Raw genomic sequence first — 19,476 nt, 5'->3', positions numbered from 1 at the left:
TGACGTAAAAGTACTTTACAAAGTGGTTGGTTCAGACAGGATTTCACTACATATTTTTACATTAAACCTGTTAAATTTCTTTGCTGTACTGAACAAAATGTTTTAAACAACTTAAATTGTTTTGCAAGTTTCCTTTTCTCTTTTACAATATTTGTGGACCGTTACATTATACAAGTTGAGTTGGCACTTCTTATTTGGATGGTTCGACGTTGTGAAGTTATAGTTGAAGAGTTCCATTCGGAAGTAAAGGCTCAGCTACAATTCTTGAAGTAGTTAAAGAGCATGTCTCCTTTCAGTTCCATTCGGAAGTAAAGGCTCAGATTGTGCAGAAATTAAACTTATCTAGATTGTACAGAGATGAAAAATTACATAAATTGCACATGAAATTTGCACTTTGCAAGAGTTATCGTTCTCGATTCGGTTCCATTTGGTTGATTTTAGTAGGAGATTCATGTATGATTTTCTATAAAGTGCAAATCTAAATACATAAATGATAATCGTTATGTGAATGTGTTTCACGTATAAACTGAAAAGGCATCGTTTATTTGGTGGTCTTTTTTAAACTCTGAAATAATTTACCATTGATAGTGTCTGAATTATATGTGGACTGGTACTTATAATGACAGTTTATGGTTTCGACAGTGACAACTAAATTTATCAACACTTAGATAAAATGATTAAATGTTTTGTCATAGCATTTCCTGAAACAAATTTCCAATAGATATAGTTGAAAATGGAATTTTGCCTGAAAATCAGTATGTGCTTTAAAAAAATCGTTTGATGTTTCTCAAACTTTTTAAGGTTTATTTCAGTCGATTCGATTGGTTTATGGTTAAAATATGAACATGTACGGTCCAGTCTGCTCGGGGAACTTGGTTAAAATTTGACAAAAATGTTGAAAAAATGCAAAATTTTGCACATTTTGTGCACTTTTATCATTGACAGCATGGGTATTTATTCTCAAGTTTTATATATTTGTTAAATATAGTCAAATATAACTTAAATACAAATATCTTGAGCGAACACGTGTGCAGCCACTTAACAGTTGCAGAAATATTAAAAGTTCAAGGTCTAGTATATTTTGCATAATTATATAATGTAATTTTAAGAATAAGTTTTCGTTGAAGGTGACTTACATGCACGTATTAAGTATTTGTAACCATTTTTCTATACTTATACTATTACCTGAAAATGAGTTTTAATCAAATATTTGAAATGAAAAAAATATTAGGCCAGAAAGTGTCTTTACTTTTGTGTTATTACACCTAATGACATGGGTTTTTCCCTACAGCCAAATATATAATGCATTCGTGGTGTACTTGAATGACCTCAACATAGAATTAATTCGCAAGTACATTTCTATGAAAACAATACCGGGAAGGTGGGCCTACTCTTTAGCTTGTTGTTCAATGAAAACTGCTGCTCTTATTCCATATAATGTTAATTCATTGTTTTTTTATCATTTTGTTTTCAGTAGTGATTACTGTGGTGACTGTAACTATAAATGTTTATAAAATCCAGTCGACAAAAAAGAAAGAAAAGATCAAATGGCTTTTTATGGCTATGTCAAAAAGATTTGTTCATCTGGTCATTTATTCAAGTAAAATTAATCTCATTATTATTAGTATTATATAATGTATTGTCCAAATCAGGAAAATGTCATAAGGTTGACCTGCGGAGGAGAATGGATAGGAGCATAAGATCCTCGACCTTGCAACTGCCATTTCTCTGTCTGATATGTTCTTCTAGATTGTGTGGATTTTGCTATAAAAACAACTACTGTGATGTTTATTTCGTGGAAATTTCCCTCAAAACTTACAAAGAAAAGAACAAACAAACTAACTAAATCTAAAATTAAAGAAAAGAACAAACTTGAAGGCGGTGAATCAATTTGTTTCACGAATAAAATGATTTGATCAAGAAAGAAAAATAAATACATATTCTTATGACGCAATAAAATTAAGGTACATCTTCAAATTTGATATTTCTTATTGAATTAGATTTCAATGATTAGCCCGACTGAAAACTTTGACAGCCTTTTTGTTCTTTGTGCTGATGTGACCGTTGATTTACCGACCCCAATTTATTTCATATTTTATATGCCCGTTTTATGGGTAGTCTAATCTTGCAGTATTCCAAATATAAAAAACGGAAAACACTGAGGCTTCATTCATTGCATTTCATATCATAGAACCTCTCAGTGATGGATTTAGTTTCCTTATTCGATAGTTTCGGTTTTGAGTACTTCTTGTATCAACTAATATTTTCATTATGATCTTCCTACATGTTTGATTTCAATGCAGCTGATGAGAGGTTACTCCTTGAAACACGTGTACAGCGTATCGAAAATAACAATAAATAAAACTGGTATTTTTTTGTATTGTTTTATAACTTTTGTGCGCCGGGGCCAGGGCTGATGAATTACAACATAATTTTGTAAATTAATTAAGGAAATAAGACGTACAAGTAAGTTATGGATATTATTAAATTTCAGTTGAATACGTAATATCAAATTAATACAAATGTTTATGCTTTTTTAACTATTTTTTCAGTTTTCGCAATGGCATACAGATTTATCTGCTTTTGCTGTTCTATGGATGATTCAACACTTAGAAATCTACTAACAAACTATATAATTATAATGTAATTAAAACCACGAAAGACACAACATGCCCACCCAAAATTCATTTTAATTTGAATGCAGCAAATCAAGTTGGTAACTTCACTTAAATTCTTATTTAGTGATTTTTACATGAATTTTGCGTAAAAATTTCACATAAAAATGATGTGAAGTGAAAATATCATGTTAAACTTCCTGTGCATAAATTTCAAGGGAACAAATGTTGCCTGTTTATTACAGGAGGCGACAGAAACAGTGCACCCTATAAATTAATCATGTAGCAAGCAGATAAACATTTTAATCCTCCACAATCTCTAACTGCATGCAGTTTTAGCCATTAATCATTGCCAAATTATTTAGTATGGATCAAGCTGTAACCGAATTATTTTCGCAAAAATAATATTTAAAATGGCTATTTAATTTCGCGGCTTACACACACTCTCTCTCTCTCTCTCTCTCTCTCTCTCTCTCTCTCTCTCTCTCTCTCTCTCTCTCTCTCTCTCTCTCTTCCTCTTCTCTAACCTGTATTCAACAGAAAAGGAGTTGTTCCATGCGATTCATTTTTTAGTATTTTTTTTCTACACGGATAATTGCTATGATAGTTTTAAGGTATTTAGATAGTAAAATAGTATGCTATTAAGTTTGCTTTTTATGAAAACGCAAAACCAATCTTTAAAAAAAATAAGTCTTTTGTCCGTGTTTTTCGTGTGTATCAAAATGACTATCAGCTATTTCAGATGAACAAAATTATCACACAAACATTAAAGAGACTAAACAAAAGAGGCTGTTTACTAGAAAAGAAAATCTGATAGTTTCCCTCCCACGACACCACAAAAAGTCATTCAGATGAAAATGAAAAATATGAATGCACAAGTTCACTGCATAATGAAATATGTGAGCAAGTTATATCGAATTTTATTTTGTGATTCCAGGGGAGTTACAGATTACAGACAGTCTCTCCTAAGTCGACGTATTGCCAAGTTTATCTATTGTATCAGGACCATCTTAAAATAAATTGAAATACAATTAAAAAAAAGATGCACTCGCATCATCTGATGAAAGCGTATTCGACATTTCAGTTTTGTCCAATTCCAATAAGAAGTTTCGTAAGATTTGCAGGTAGGAACTGAGCATTGACACAGAAAAATGAAAGACTGGACGGATGGACAGAGTGATCAATAAATACTACTTCCCTGTAACCGGGAAACTATGAGTATAAATTATGAAACATACAAAATTAACCACATTTTGTTCTTCTTGTATAGAGACATAATACAATTAAACACAACAACCCTAGGCAACAAGAAAACAAAGCATAGACTGAATGAATACAAACCCCCATATTACGGTCTGGATACAGTGGCCTCAGTCAATATCAGCTTTAAGTGTTCCATAAAACATACTATCACATATTACAAGGCAAATTTTCAATTCAAAATTTATACAGCGAAATAAACAGCCTAGCAAGGAAAAAAAGGAAACAAATTGTAAAAATGATAAAAACAACATTAAAAGTAAATTTAAAAAAAACAATAAAACCAATTTATGTATTTATTAAACAACTCTATCTTCATGGAGGTCCTGCATTTACTCCTCCTATACAGAAATGGGTGCATCCACAGACATTACTGCAATGAATAATTAAAATAAAGTGAATATAGTCTAGCCCTATGCTAAACAGTACTATTTCCTAAAAATATGTTTTATGACATACATAAAATTATATTATTTAACATCGCAATATGAATATGTTAAATTATATTAAGTTTTCAACCAATTTGTTTTAGTTCGAAAAACGCCAATTGATGTATTTGTTGTCTTTTATGAGGCCATCTCCATGTCAGTATTCTGCGAAACTACACTATATAAACTGGTATGATGAATATTTATGTCAGCCAGAATGTTACCTGTTCAAGTTTTGATACTGTTTTATTTCTTGCCTGAAAGTGAAATTTAATTAACATCAGACTCCATGACCGTCCTAGACTTCTGACATTTGAATATTAATGTACTTGACGCTGGAAATTATCAGCCCCAATACAAAATAGGAAGTCTACTCCTTTGAACATCAATATATTCTGCCTAGCAGTATATTCACACACGAAGAATTGGCATACATCTACGTGATACAAGTGGGATTTAAAAGAAATGATTGTATTTCGTAACAAAAAAGCTTAAATACACGAAAAGAGAGGCTTACCAGCAATATTGCCCAGGTGGACATGGCGAAGAGTCGCAAGGGTTGCCGTTCGAACTACAGTTATCTAGTCGCCATGGTGGACATACGAAACGTGGACACTCAGGTCGAAATATTACTAAAATATCAAATAGCGCCTTTGTTTTAACAACACTGCAGTTGAGACAATGCATATGCATTAAATATCAATCTCTGTACAAAGCAGGTAGTCGGTGAAATGTGTTTTCAAAAAAAAAAAAATCATCTTTTGACTATTTGCACCATCAGACTAAAAAAAAAAAGACAATGTTTTCCATATCATGTTTGTGCATTGAGTAATAATTTTATTGAAATGCACTGAAAATGAACATTTCAAGGGCAGATAATCATGTGAAAAATCTCATTTTTAAAAGATTTTATTGCAAAATATCTGAGCAAAGCCAGTGATGCAGAAATCAAATAATGTTCTTTGCAAATAGAGAAAGCATCCTTTAGTGATATTACATTGTGAGATCGGTAGGTTTTGCCGTCAATGTTTCTGATTTTTTTTTCCATTTTGCCCGATTCTTACAAACACTTACACTTAATAGCTCTTAATTCACCCCGAAAGCGAATATTTTTTTCTGTTGTATCAAAGTTGATAGACTTGGATATATATGAGTGTCATTATATAATTTTTTTCTATTATTAAAGGTCGTGGTAAATACATAATTTGAAAATTACTATGTTCTTCGCAAAATTCGTTGTCTCTTGTGATTTAATTGAATAAAATCGATTGTTTAATGTATATTCAATTTCTATTTTCACAGTTAAATTTGCATCAGAATTAAAAAAAAAAACTAATGTATTTTAAAGTTCGTTGTCGACACTCTAGACTGGACGGTTGTAAATACCCATTAACTGGCTCTGCTTTTACGTCTCCAGTAATTTGCCTCTGTCAAATCCAAGATTGATGCTTCTCAATTTTTAATACAATTCAATTATCTCATAATTTGAACAGCAAATATTTTTATGTATGTGTGGAAAAAACTTAATTGTTTCAATACATCCTACATACGACATATGTTTTACTTTTGATCTACATGAATGGTTACATTAGTTCTAATTTTAGGCATAGTGATACATGCATATGTTAAATAATCTGGCCAACTTTTCCATAATGAAATAATATATCTTACCCGAATGTGTTAAAGTAAAGAAAACAGCTAGGCGAACGCAATTCCGCATATTGTTCTCGTGATCAGTTATATGTATGCAATCTAAAGTATCCGGCTATGAAACAGCTATTGATATAAAAACATAAGAAAAACATTACGATTACAGTAGCATTCTTTATAAGTATAAGGCATTAAATAATACATACATATATAAAACCCTCGAACACCAATTGTATTTTTTCTGCAGCGACATCACAGACCGCTTTACCAGTCATAATGTGTAGGGTCGGGCAATTTAGCCTCCTGTGGTGGAGCGCAAATGTTCCTACTCCTATGGAATATCACAGCAGGGTCCTTTAACGTGCGAGAAACGTGGCATCTTTCCAAATACGGTGGACCACTATGGTTTGCGGTCAGGTTTTCCTTATTGTAGCCTGACAACCTCAGCATGTAACACGCCAGGGCTACCTCATTCCACCACCTGGGTCACACATCCCAGTTGCTCTGTGGGCAGAGCGCCTAGCCCACGGCTAGGTTTTTGAGCACTATTAAGTCGCCTTTTACGACAAGCTTAGCGCTGCTGCATTCTTTTGAAACCAGGACTTTCACGGGGCTGAAAATGACATTTTGCAATATTAATCGTTCATGAGTGTATGATGTTTTCCAAAATGCAAATCAGTGTACTCAAAGGACTATATATGATAATGAAAAATACGACGTGTGTGAACCGGAAATGCGTAGCTTTTTCGATAGGGTTTTCTGCATTTTGACGATGCCTGAAATTTGTATGGATTGGTTTTTGAAATCACGTTCACATTTTCTGAGTCTTAAAGGCTGGCTATGACCTTTGATGTATTATTGCAATATGTTGGATTTTGTTATATGTTTGACTTTCATATTATTTGCGAATACCTCTTTTGTGATGCATTTAATGATACAATTGATCAGAAAAATTGTGTTTCCTCCTGAGGAGAGTGATATATTAGTGTGATCAATCTTTGCTGTTTAAATCTTTCTAATCATCGAGAAGGGAACGAAGCAAGTAAAGAAAATACAATGTACATGCTGATTGTCCAAAAGTAACTCTTTGATTTTTGAATGAATAAAATATCCCTCATTCCAACTGAGTATATGTAAAACTATAATATTTTCATATTGAAGGGTTATCTGCAAAATATTGTGCAAAAAAGTGTCCGGGTTCTGTATGTATACCCTGGCGGCTGGAAAATAGTATTTTGAAAGGCAAACCTTGTGATTCATCATCATGTTCGCTGGTACGTGTCACATTTCATGTATGCTGCCACATTTTATTTGTATATTTGGTCACCTGGGTGTTCACAGAAGGTAATTATTTTTTAGCAGATTACCTTAAAAAGGTTCTATTTTGTCATGCGGACTTATATTGTCCATTATCTAATACCTACACGAACAGAAAAAAATGAGTAATAATGGGAACCAAATTTCAAGCAGAAAGTAGAAAAACTGGGCAGTGAAAAAAGACGCACACAACAATGAGCATGAAATAACCAATATAAAACGTACAAAAAGAGAAAAGTAAATGAGCAACTTATTTTTAATACTACGAACAAAGACGTTTTTAGAGTCTATAATTTCTAACACGGTTTTGGATTAATACGCGAAATACAGATAACATAATGTATCATAATGTATCGTCAAACAACGTACAATTCTTGTGGATATACAAATTCTTTAGAACAGTTCATAAATCTGCGCCCTCGTAAGGCTTTTTCTGAGACTTTTTTTTTATATAAAATTCTCTAAAAGGAGTTCTACAGTTTACACTAAGGGGCGTGCAATTTGCTAATTAAAAATCAAATATAATTAAACAAACCGTTCACTTTACTTCGATTATCTATTGCAGTAATATCTGAGGTGCCTCTATACATATAGGGGGAGTTGAAGGACCACCATAAAGAAAGTTTTTTGTTTTTTTTAGGGGAGACGGGGGTGGGGGATCAACCCAGTTTTCGTTTTTATCTCATATATTATAATTTTCCTAAATATACTCAGGTAAAACTGTAATGAACAGTGTAGGAATTTATTGGAAGTGGCAACGTCAATTTTCAGAGTACATAAATGTTTAGTTTTACCCACGAACACCACAATTATTGACAGTTGTCATCTTAACATGTTACCAAACAAACTAGAAATACCTTGATACGATTCCATAAAACAAATCTCAATTTGAGATTTTCCTTAAACCCTGGAGTTTTCCTCAAGTTGAGATTTATTTCTTTTTTAAAAAACTGGTCTCTTGTATAATACAAATGTTCATAAATATTTGAATTTCTGACTTGATAAAATTAAGTATTTATTTTTTATCATTTGGCCTGCTTTTGGATTTTGTCATCTGGGTTATATTGACATTTGAAACTGCAAACACTGCCTTCCCTATCTATTGAATTTTAAAAAGGTGAAATTAACAGCCTGAAAGGAAGCGATGGCAATAAAATTTCAATAAACAAATCTGCATTAAAAATCTGTCATCAAGGAGGTCCTGCAGTCGTTCCGTCTATACAAGTATGGGTACAACCACAGACATTACTGCAATAAATGAAAAAAAAATGTGAATAATATAGTGTATTAGTATTCAATGTTTTAATTTCATGTTTCTGCATAGCTTGACAACTAATTAGAGAAGTTTATAATATCACAAAAAGTAATGAAATAATCGCCAACTTTATGCCATCACGATAAATCCTGTTGGATACGTTAATGAGACATTAAAAATCGGTATCTTCCGACGCTTTGATTTATGCTGTGTCCGATGTTTTATGCACTATGATATTTGTTTGCTTTAATGCAAAATTAGTATTGAAGTTGATTCTGTGTCTTCTGAATGTCAGTAAACTTGACACTGGACAAACCGAACCCACATGACAGCGCAGAAATTTATCAGCTCGCCAGTTCAACATATATTATATTGCCCTGTATTTTGAGATTTCTGTGTATCAAACAATTCACAGACATAGACATCATTGAAGAACATGTGATAAAAAGCGTATTTACAGCATACGATTTTTTTTTATCAAATTAGATATGCTTTAGTAGACGTAATGATACTCACCAGCAATATTGTCCAGTTGGACACGGGGAAGAATCACAAGGAATGCCTTTCGAACTACAGTTTTCCAGCCGCCATGGTGGACATACAAAACTCGGACACTGTGGTGCCAATAACACTGAAAATGTCAAAAATAACGATTTTATGTACTTGAATTTAAGATCAGGGGCATATAGTGATATAGTGATATCTCATAATCTAGCCACAACGCATATACCCTATTCATTAGTGATTATCTATGATAAATTTGATTGACGCAGCTTATAATGTAGAATTTGTGTTTCTCACGCATTGAAACATCCTGTAAATTTCAGCAACTCACACATACTTTAAATAAAACAATATGTCTTACAAGGACGCGTTAGTGTAAGTATAATAGCTAAAACAACGTAATTCCACATGTTTATTTTTCGGTGATTATTTTCATGTACATAACCTTATAACTGCTATTATATACCATGTACAATACTTGCTATAAATAAAATAACATGCGTAGTCATGACGATGTTATAAGAAATTGCGTTTTAAATTATCTGTAAACCTTGGATGATGAATTTGTATTTAAATTTTTTTCTGTATGATGTAGCAATTTGCAATTTGTTTGGATTAGCAATTAATGATGTAAATGTCATGAAGCGGGTTTAAATGTCAGTCTTTGTAAGAATCAGGCAGTGCGTGGAAAATGGTAAAAAAACACATAGGTCGAAAGTTTAATTTGACTATTTGCACAATCAGAATCAAGGAAAAAAGATGAGATTTTCCATATCATATTGATGTATTGAGTTATAATTTGAAAGAGGCTACACATGTTTGTTATTAAGTTGCTAAATGGGTCTATATAATGACATGAATAATCATTCATTCCAATGTGTCTTTTCACATCGAAAATCCAACAGTTTCTTTTGTATTTTAGTGTCATTTACAGAATTATCTATCGCCTGAATTTACTGAAATATTGCTGCTCGGGCGTTAAAGACTGATTAATTGATTATTGGGGTTTAACGTCCGAGCAGCAATATTTCAGCTATATTCAGACGATGAACATGAAATGGATGTTAAAATGATCATGAAATGATGATGAAATAAAAAAGGGATGGGGACACAAGGGCAACAGCGTCGACAAATTTAGATTGCCACTAGAGAAAGGGAGGGATGGGTAGGGTCGAGCAATTTAGCCTTTCGTGGTGGAGAGCAAAGGTTCCTTCTCCTATCGAATACCACAGTAGGGTTCGTTAACATGCGAGGAACGTGGCATCTTTCCCAACACGGTGCAACACTATGGATTGCGGTCAGGTTTACCGTATTATAGCCTGACAACCCCAGCATGCAACTTTTTATTTACGAAGCGTGTATCTCAGATAACTAAATAACATTTGCTATTTTTGTTCGAATAGTGACTGCAAATCTGAATCCACGAAAATTATTTATCAAAAAAATCTGCCTTTCACGTACCGACAATAACATCATTTTTCATAACCAACAGTTAACATATCTTAACGCCGATTTCTTCTTCTGTTATGTCATTAGATTTGCAACAACAATTCTGTTTTCGGAATTTCACTTTGAAAATAATAGATACGTTTTGGATACACATTAGAATGACTCAATAATGTATTACTCATAGTTTTATAAATTCTTTTGAAACCATGTGTTTAATTAACATAATAAAATCAACAGTAGGGAAAACTAGCATAGATAGAAGTTATTTTTGGATTAATTTGTCATGCAAATGAAAGGAAATAAAAAATGAAAAATACCGAAATAAAATATGTATGATGTACTCGTGACTGGAGAAGTAACCTTCCGTTAAGTACATTACAATCACATATATCTGAAGTACGGCAATCCAATCACAACGAAATAACAAATTTAGTACATTCTGTGCAAGAATCAGGCAGTGGGTGGCACATCATATTTCCCATTTTTTTTGCCACAAATATATTCAATACATGTAGAAAACAGCTGAAAAGCTATTTAAATTGATACTGAAGCATTGGTGACATAGATATTTTTTTTACTTATATAATGAAAAGTTCGAGAAAAATTTCCCGCCATTTTTCACGCTTCATTTCAACTAAATTGTAACCATAAGTATCTTAAAAAAGCAAACTTAACAAACACTTTGACAGTCATATCTAGGTTGAGGTTATGATGTATGAATACTTGGAAAATGCAATGAAATCTGTGTATTTTTTCTTCGCGTGCCACAGCATTTGTATGCAAGGAACGACGACAGGATTTTAGTGGTCTTAAATTAGTGATACATCAAATTTAGGTAAATAATAAAATTCACTCAGTGGTTTAAAAACAAAATATACCGATCATATAAGTATTGCAAATTTCGATATATTGTACACGTGATTCAAACAGTAACCTTTTTATCAGTAGACAATGCATAAATATATCCACACATAGTTTGTTTACAAAATATACCGCAAACGAAAACAAGATATAACGTCATTTTACAAGAAATAATGTTAAGGGTTAAGGACAAAACAAAGTAAGCTTAACATGTTGTTTAAACAGAATTTTAGTAGATGTATATCCGGTTGTAAAGGTGGTCCTTCAGGGAAAAACATTCAGTCAGTTTAACAAATCCGTGGAAAGCGGACTTTCTGTTTTATCATCATTTGCGGCTGAAAAATGAAGTTGGCTTTTTTTATAGGAATTTTTATCACTGCAACACTTTTAATGTCAGGTATGAACATTTAGCAAAAATTCTAGCTAAAATTATTTATTATTTTAATTAAGAAACATTCTTTATTATTGTAAGACAAGTGTTCTGAACAGCTACAGACCACAAAAAAAGTCTTAGATTTTTTTCGGTTGTTGCACTTCTGTGATAAAGACTTTATAGATATCATATGAAATAGGCATTAGGCAAGAGTTATAGTTCTTGATTTTGCTGATTTAACTGAGACATGAACATTTGTTATTTCTCCAAAATACAGTTCTGCATATAGAAAGGACAATTGTTTCTAAAAATATGGCGTCATAACTCAGATTGAACAGGCATCTTTTGTTCGATTGGTTTTCTGCTCCATGAACCTCCCCACTGCCATTAAATTTTATATGGAATAGTACTTTTTAACCCTTTATCTATTACACCTGATTTAAGTTAGGTTTGATATAAACGATACGTTCTAATGAATATATTTTGATGACTCGTTGAAATTCGGAAATCACGTTTAGGTTCATGTGATGTTGAAATAAACCTTTGGGATTCTCTTTAGATTCGTATATCAGTAACTGGTTTTTGTTTTGTTTTTGCATTTGTTTTTGTTTTTGTGTTTTAAATATTTCTAAAGTAGACTGTTAATTAAGTACCATTCTGTGTAAGAATCAGGAAATGGCACATTATATTTCTCAATATTTCTCAATTATATTCAATACATCTAGAAAACAACTGATAAGTTATTTAAATTTATCTGAAAGCATTTGCAACACCTTATACACATTTTGTCTGATTCTTATACGGAAAGTACTTAATACTTGGATAAAAAGATTGAAATATTAAATAACAAAATAACAAACCATATCAAATACTCTACACATCTAAGCTTGAAATAGAGAAAAGTTAACAACTGTAAGTATTGTACAATGGATTCAATGAACAACACATTATCTTGTTGGTGTAAGGCTCATGGCACACACCCGATGTAATACAGAAAATACAGCAAAAGTCCAAATGCACGCCAAAGTATGTTTTTACACATTCAATGAAGGCTTAAATACAAAGTTTAAGCCGTTGTACGCACACAAAAAGGCTGTACATGTGTACAATTGCATATGTGCTCATTACATATGTGAATCTGTAATATACTTGTAATGTAATACATGTCAGACCCTGCAAAAAAAAACTTCCTGTAACATTCCGAATGTGTTTTAGCAGGATAGTTTTCCTAGATAAAGACAAAATAGTAACAAATACAACTTATGTTTAATAAGACGGTCGACTGATGCTATTTTAACACCAGAAATACGTTCATATACATCCGAAAATCGCCCAACTGTCATTTTGGTATATACTACAATATTATTCTTTAGCAATTTTGGCGTGCTTTAAAGCGTTGGAATTATGCATTTTTACGTTTTCTCTTGTAAAATAACAATATTATACTTAAGTGTCAGTCCCTGTATTAATAAGGCAGTAGGTGAAACATGGTAAAAAAATCCACCATTTTGAAAATTTGAATACTTGCACCATTAGAATCAAGAAAAAAAGAGAAGATATTTCATGTCATGTTGGTAAATTGAGTTATAATATCATTGGAATGCACCGAAATTAAAATTTCCAGAGCAAATAACTCTGTCAAAAACCTCATTTTTCTAAAATTCTATTGAAAAAATTCTGAGCTTATACAGTGATGCAGAGATCAAATAATATTTTTTTTTAAATGGAGAAAGCATATTTGAGTGAAATTATATTGTTAGATCGTAAGGGTTTTGACATGCATGTTTCTGGTTTTTTTTCAAAAACTGGCACTTAATAAATGAAGGGCATATTATGAAACATTTGAAATATGATATGCAACAGATTTTAAGACTTGTTCTCCATTAAATAGAAACTTAAAATTGAATTTATATCTACTATATAAGCTGACGGTATATATCATTGTTTTAGGTGTTTTATCGTATGACTGCACCAATCCAAAGTGCCCAAATATTGTAAATTGTTTTGTGGATCCATGTATGTCTAATCCGTGTGAGAGCGGTTCATGCTGGTATGTATTATATACAATAAATTATCCTATAAAGTCAAATATGTTCTACGCACTTTTATTTAAGATGTATGCATGCTTATTAGAACTGAATCTCAGTCGATTTTTATTGGATTTGACATTTAGTTCTACAAACGATTCTATTTGGGACTTATGGTTTTTTTTTTAAAATGGTGATCATATAAATAAATATTGTATTAATCATAGACTTTGTCAGTCCGCACAAGGATTACACGAAAACCAAAGTGCAAACAATAATCTCATAAATAAAAATGTTATTGGAGGTTCGACTGCAATATTACAAAGAAAATGATCACTCGGTTTTTGTTTTAATGAAGTAAATATAACCCAAATGTACCTTTCATCAATTTTTCAGCCATAGACTCTTAATTCACAAATCAAATTTTGAATTAGAAGTCATAAAAAAGCAAAAAAAAAAAAAAAAAATGTTTCATAATTTCTTTACGACGCAACTAGTTAACGTTTTCCGTATGTATTCAATGACAAAAATAATGCCACAAATACATTTTCATTTTGTTCATGTTCCATCAAACACAGTGTGAAAAACTTATGTATGACGGTAGAGTAAAAAATGTCTAAATCGAACCCCTTTAGACTTATGACAGATGTTGGACTTACCAAGATTCAAAATACTCTAAAATTGATGTAAAATAACTTTACAAAGCGGTTGGTTCAGACAGGATTTCACTACATATTTTTACATTAAACTTGTTAAATTTCTTTGGTGCACTGAACCAAATGTTTTAAACAACTTAAATTGTTTTGCAAGTTTACTTTTCTCTTTTACAATATTTGTGGACCGTTACATTATACAAGTTGAGTTGGCACTTATTATTTCGATGATTCGGAAGTAAAGGCTCAGCTACAATTCTTGAAGTAGTTAAAGAGCATGTCTCCTTTCAGTTCCATTCGGAAGTAAAGGCTCAGATTGTACAGAGATAAAACTTATCTAGATTGTACAGAGATGAAAAATTTGCACTTTGCAAGAGTTATCGTTCTCGATTCGGTTCCATTTGGTTGATTTTAGTAGGAGATTCATGTATGATTTTCTATAAAGTGCATATCTAAATGCATAAATGATAATCGTTATATGAATGTGTTTCACGTATAAACTGAAAAAGCATCGTTTATTTGGTGGGTTTTTCTAAACCCTGAAATACTTTACCATTGGTAGTGTCTGAATTATATGTGGACTGGTACTTATAATGACAGTTTATGGTTTCGACAGTGACAACTAACTTTATCAACAAATAGATAAAATGATTAAATGTTTTGTCATAGCATTTCCTGAAACAAATTTCCAATAGATATAGTTGAAAATGGAATTTTGCCTGAAAATCAATATGTGTTTAAAAAAAATCGTTTGATGTTTCTCAAACCTTTTAAGGTTTATTTCAGTCGATTCGATTGGTTTATGGTTAAAATATGAACATGTACGGTCCAGTCTGCTCGGGGAACTTGGTTAAAATTTGAAAAAAAATCTGCGAAAAATGCTGAAAAAATGCAAAATTATGCACATTTTGTGCACTTTTATCATTGACAGCATGGGCATTTATTTTCAAGTTTCATATATTCGTTAAATATAGTCAAATACAACTTAAATACAAATATCTTGAGTGAACACGTGTGCAGCCACTTAACAGTTGTAGAAATATTAAAATTCCAAGGTCTAGTATATTGTGCATAATAATATAATGTTATTTTAAGACTAAGTTTTAAGAATTATGTATTCGAAACCATTTTTTTTATACTTATACTATTACCTGAAAATGAGTTTTAGTCAAATATTTGAAATGAAAAAAAATATTAGGCCAGAAAGTGTCTTAACTTTTATGTTATTACATCTAATGATAATGGGTTTTTCCCTACAGCCAAATATATAATGCATTCGTGGTGTACTTGAATGACCTAAATATAGAATTAATTTGTAAGTACATTCCTATGGAAAAAATACCGGGAAGGTGGCCTTACTCTTTTGCTTTATTGTTCAATGAAAACTCTGCTCTTTTTCCATATAATGTTAATTAATTATTTTTTTATCATTTCGTTTTCAGTAGTGATTATTGTGGTGGCTGTAACCATAAATGTTTATAGAATCCAGTCGACAAAAAGAAAAAGAAGATCAAATGGCTTTTTATGACTATGTCAAAAAGATTTGTTCATTGGGTCATTTATTATAATAAAATGTTAATATTAGTATTATGTAATGTATTGTCCAAATCAGGAAAATGTCATAATGTCGACCTGCGGAAGAGAATGGATAGTAGCATAAGATCTTCGACCATGCGATTGCCCTTTCTCTATCTGATATGTTCTTCTAGATTGTGTGGATTTTGCTATTAAAACTACTGTGATATTTGTTTCGTGGAAATTTCCCTCAAAACATACAAAGAAAAGAACAAACAAACAAACTAAATCTAAAATTAAAACCAGAACAAACGTGAAGGCGATGAATCGATTTGTTTCACGAAGAAGATGATTTGATCAAGAAAAGAAAATAAATACATATTCTTATGAAACAAAAAATTCAAGGTACATCTTCAAATTTGATACTTCTTATTGAATTAGATTAATCTGACAGTCTTCTTGTTCTTTGTGCTGATGGGACCGTTGATTTATCGATTATGACAATAACATGCAAATTTCTATGCCTTTTAACAGCCACTGGCAATAGAGGAGAGAGGTTTAGCGCGCTGTAAAACCTATATGTAACCCATCATTTCGTTTGAAGTGCCTGTATCAAGTCAGGAGCATTGTGGTACCAGCTTCTCCAATGATGTAATATCGATAAGAAAAAAAATGACTTTAGTCTGAGAACATTCTTAAGTGCTTACTATGTCATCGATTATAAATACTTCGATTGGAATTTCCTTGGAAATTAAGAATATTCCCAGTCTTGTAAATATTTTGTACAATAAACTAAACTGGTATTTAAGAACCAATGGGTCGCTATCGCTATACCGAGGGTATTCATCCGACCCAGTAGTCAGACTTGTCTGACCCCCTAAATAATATCATATTTTATCTACTCTTTTTATGGGTAGTCTAATCTTATTCCAAATTTTAAAAAATACCTAGAACACTGAAGCTTCATTCCTTGCATTGCATGTGGTAGAACCCCTCGGTGATGTATTTGGCTTCCTCTTTCGATAGTTTCGGTTTTGAGTACTTCTTCTAATATTTTGATCATGACTTTACTACATATTTGATTTTAATGCTGCTGATGAGAGGTTACTCCTTGAAACACGTGTACAGCATATCGAAATTTATAATAAATAAAACTGGTATTTTTTGTATGTTTTTAACTTTAGTGCGCCGGGGCCAGGGCGGATGAATTACAACATAATTCTGTAAATTTATTAAGGAAATAAAATGTACAAGTACATTGTGAGTTATGGATATAATTAAATTTCAGTTGAATGCGTAATTATCGAATTGATACAAAAGTTTATGTTTTTTAACTATATTATCAGTTTTACCAATGGCATACAGATTTAAATACTTTTGCTGTTCTAAGGATGATTCAACAAAAAAATTATCATGTAATTAAAACCACGAACGACACAACATGCCCACCCAAAATTCATTTTTATTTGAATGTAGCAAATCAAGTTAGTAACTTCACTTAAAATTCGTATTTAGTGATCTTTAAATAAAAATTTCAAACCAAAATGATGTGAAGTGAAAATATCATGTGAACTTTCTGTACATAAATTTCAATGTAACAAATTTTGCCTGTTTATTACAGGAGGCGACAGTAAACCCTATAAAGTGATTATATAGCATGCAGATCAACATTTTAATCCTCTACAATCTCTAACTACAAGCAGATTCAGCCATTAGTCATTGCCAAAGTATTAAGTATGGATCAAGCTGTAACCGAAATATTTTCGCAAAAATTCCGATTCAACTTCGAAGCTATTTAATTGCACGGTTTACGCGCGCGCTGTCTTCCTCTTTTCTAACCTGTATTCAACAGAAAAGGAGTTGTTTCATTCGATTTATGTTTGAGTATTTTGTTCTACACGGATAATTACTATAAAAGTAATAGTTCTAATGTATTTAGATAGTAAAATAGTATGCCATTAAGTATGCTTTTTTTATAAAAAACATATATAAAAGTCTTTTGTCCGTGATTTTTGTGTGTATTGAAATGACAATTTTAGATGAATCATATGTTGCAATGACAATCAGTAATTCAGATGAACAAAAGTATCACATAAACATTAATGAGGCTAAACATGATCAAGACCAGTAGAAACTTGTAGGACAATTAAAGTTTTCTTTTAAATGACTCAAATAGTCTGTGGAATTTTATGTGGAACTCGTCACAGAAATAAACTAGAAAACATAATCTCATTGTTCTCTCCCAAGATACCAAAATAAGTCACTGGCATCATCTGATGAAAATTAAACGCATGCAAGTTATGTCAAATTGTATTCAGAAGTTTCGTAAGATTTGCAAGAGTAATCATAGGAACCAAGGTTAAAGCGTTAATCAAAAGAATTTAATCCAGGGACAAAGACCAACATGGAAAACAGACAAACACAACATCAGAGAACATAAAGTAACTAAAATCATACATACAAAGTATCAAAAGCAAATGAGCAACTCGGACTCGGACATTAAAAGCTGGGAGCATGGACCAGATGCACCGGTAGGGTACTCTGCCTTTTGTAGAAACACAGTTGCAGTTAGGAACTGAGCATTGACACAGAAAAAAATGGAAGAATGGACGGATGGAAAGCGTGATCAGTAAATTCTACATACCTTTACCCGGGAAACTATGACTAAAAAAGATCCTGAATTATGAACCATACAAAATTATTTAATTTTTTTCACAGATAAATTTCCATTGAATAAAACAATTGTATTTTAAAATTCGCCATCGACAATCTGGATTTGACGGTAGTAAATGTCCATTAACTGACTCTGCTTTGACGTCTCCAGTAAACTTAATTTGCCTCTGTCAAAGCCCAGCTTGATGCGTCTTAATCTTTTATTAAAACACAATTACCTCCTTACTTGACGACAGAAATTTATATGTATGTGTGATCAAGATTTAAACGTCGCAAATCGTCCAATATACGACATATGTTTTACTTTTGGATTACATGACTGGTTACAGGACTTCCATTCTTACGAAAAATGATAAATGTGAAAAAATCTGGCCAACTTGTCCTTAATGAAATAAGATACCTTACCCAAATATGATAAAGAAAAGAAAACAGCTATAAGAACGCAATTCCATATATTGTTCTTCTGATCAGTTGTATGTATATAATCTAAAGTATTCGGCTATGAAACAGCTATTGATAAATAAAAAAAATAAAAACATGACGATTACAGTAGCATTCTTTATAAATATTAGGCATAATACATACATATCTAAAACCCCCGAAATTCAATCATTTCTTCTACAGCGACATCACATGCCGCATTACCAGTCTAAGTCACTCGATTGTTGACTTTTGTGACAAGAACAGTATAGATTGTATTGTATATGAAAATTACACTTTGCAATAGTAATTGTTCTTGATTGCATAATGTTTTTTTTTGTTTCCAAAATGCAGATTAGAATACTCAAAAGACTATAAAAAGTAATGTAAAACACGGCGTGTGTGAACCGAAAAGGCATAGTTTTTTCGATAGGTTTTTCTGCATCTTGACGTTGCCTGGATTTTTTGTTGACTGG

General features: G+C 31.8%; 2 long non-coding RNA genes across 4 annotated transcripts; one reads left to right on the top strand and one right to left on the bottom strand.

The window, feature by feature from the left end:
* Positions 1-4,157: 4,157 nt before the first annotated feature.
* Positions 4,158-19,082, bottom strand: LOC148602779 (uncharacterized). 3 transcript variants are annotated; one of them, XR_015916599.1, is made up of 6 exons: positions 18,986-19,082; positions 18,552-18,571; positions 9,042-9,156; positions 5,975-8,518; positions 4,821-4,935; positions 4,158-4,248 (listed from the first exon to the last, which is right to left on the bottom strand). It is a non-coding gene; the product is annotated as an uncharacterized LOC148602779 (long non-coding RNA). The 3 variants fall into 3 exon arrangements; XR_015916601.1 differs by lacking the exon at positions 18,552-18,571; XR_015916600.1 differs by lacking the exons at positions 18,552-18,571; positions 18,986-19,082 and adding an exon at positions 9,391-9,468.
* LOC148602780 (uncharacterized) lies at positions 11,567-15,976 on the top strand. The gene is made up of 3 exons (XR_015916602.1): positions 11,567-11,736; positions 13,663-13,762; positions 15,835-15,976. It is a non-coding gene; the product is annotated as an uncharacterized LOC148602780 (long non-coding RNA).
* Positions 19,083-19,476: the final 394 nt, after the last annotated feature.

The sequence above is a fragment of the Perna viridis genome, chromosome 11, assembly GCF_037379345.1.
Source record: "Perna viridis isolate PV_CMFRI_1.1 ecotype Kerala chromosome 11, ASM3737934v1, whole genome shotgun sequence".
Classification (NCBI taxonomy): Eukaryota; Metazoa; Mollusca; class Bivalvia; order Mytilida; family Mytilidae; genus Perna; species Perna viridis.
Note: the sequence above shows the minus strand (reverse complement) of the source record. Positions and strands in the feature narration are given on the sequence as shown.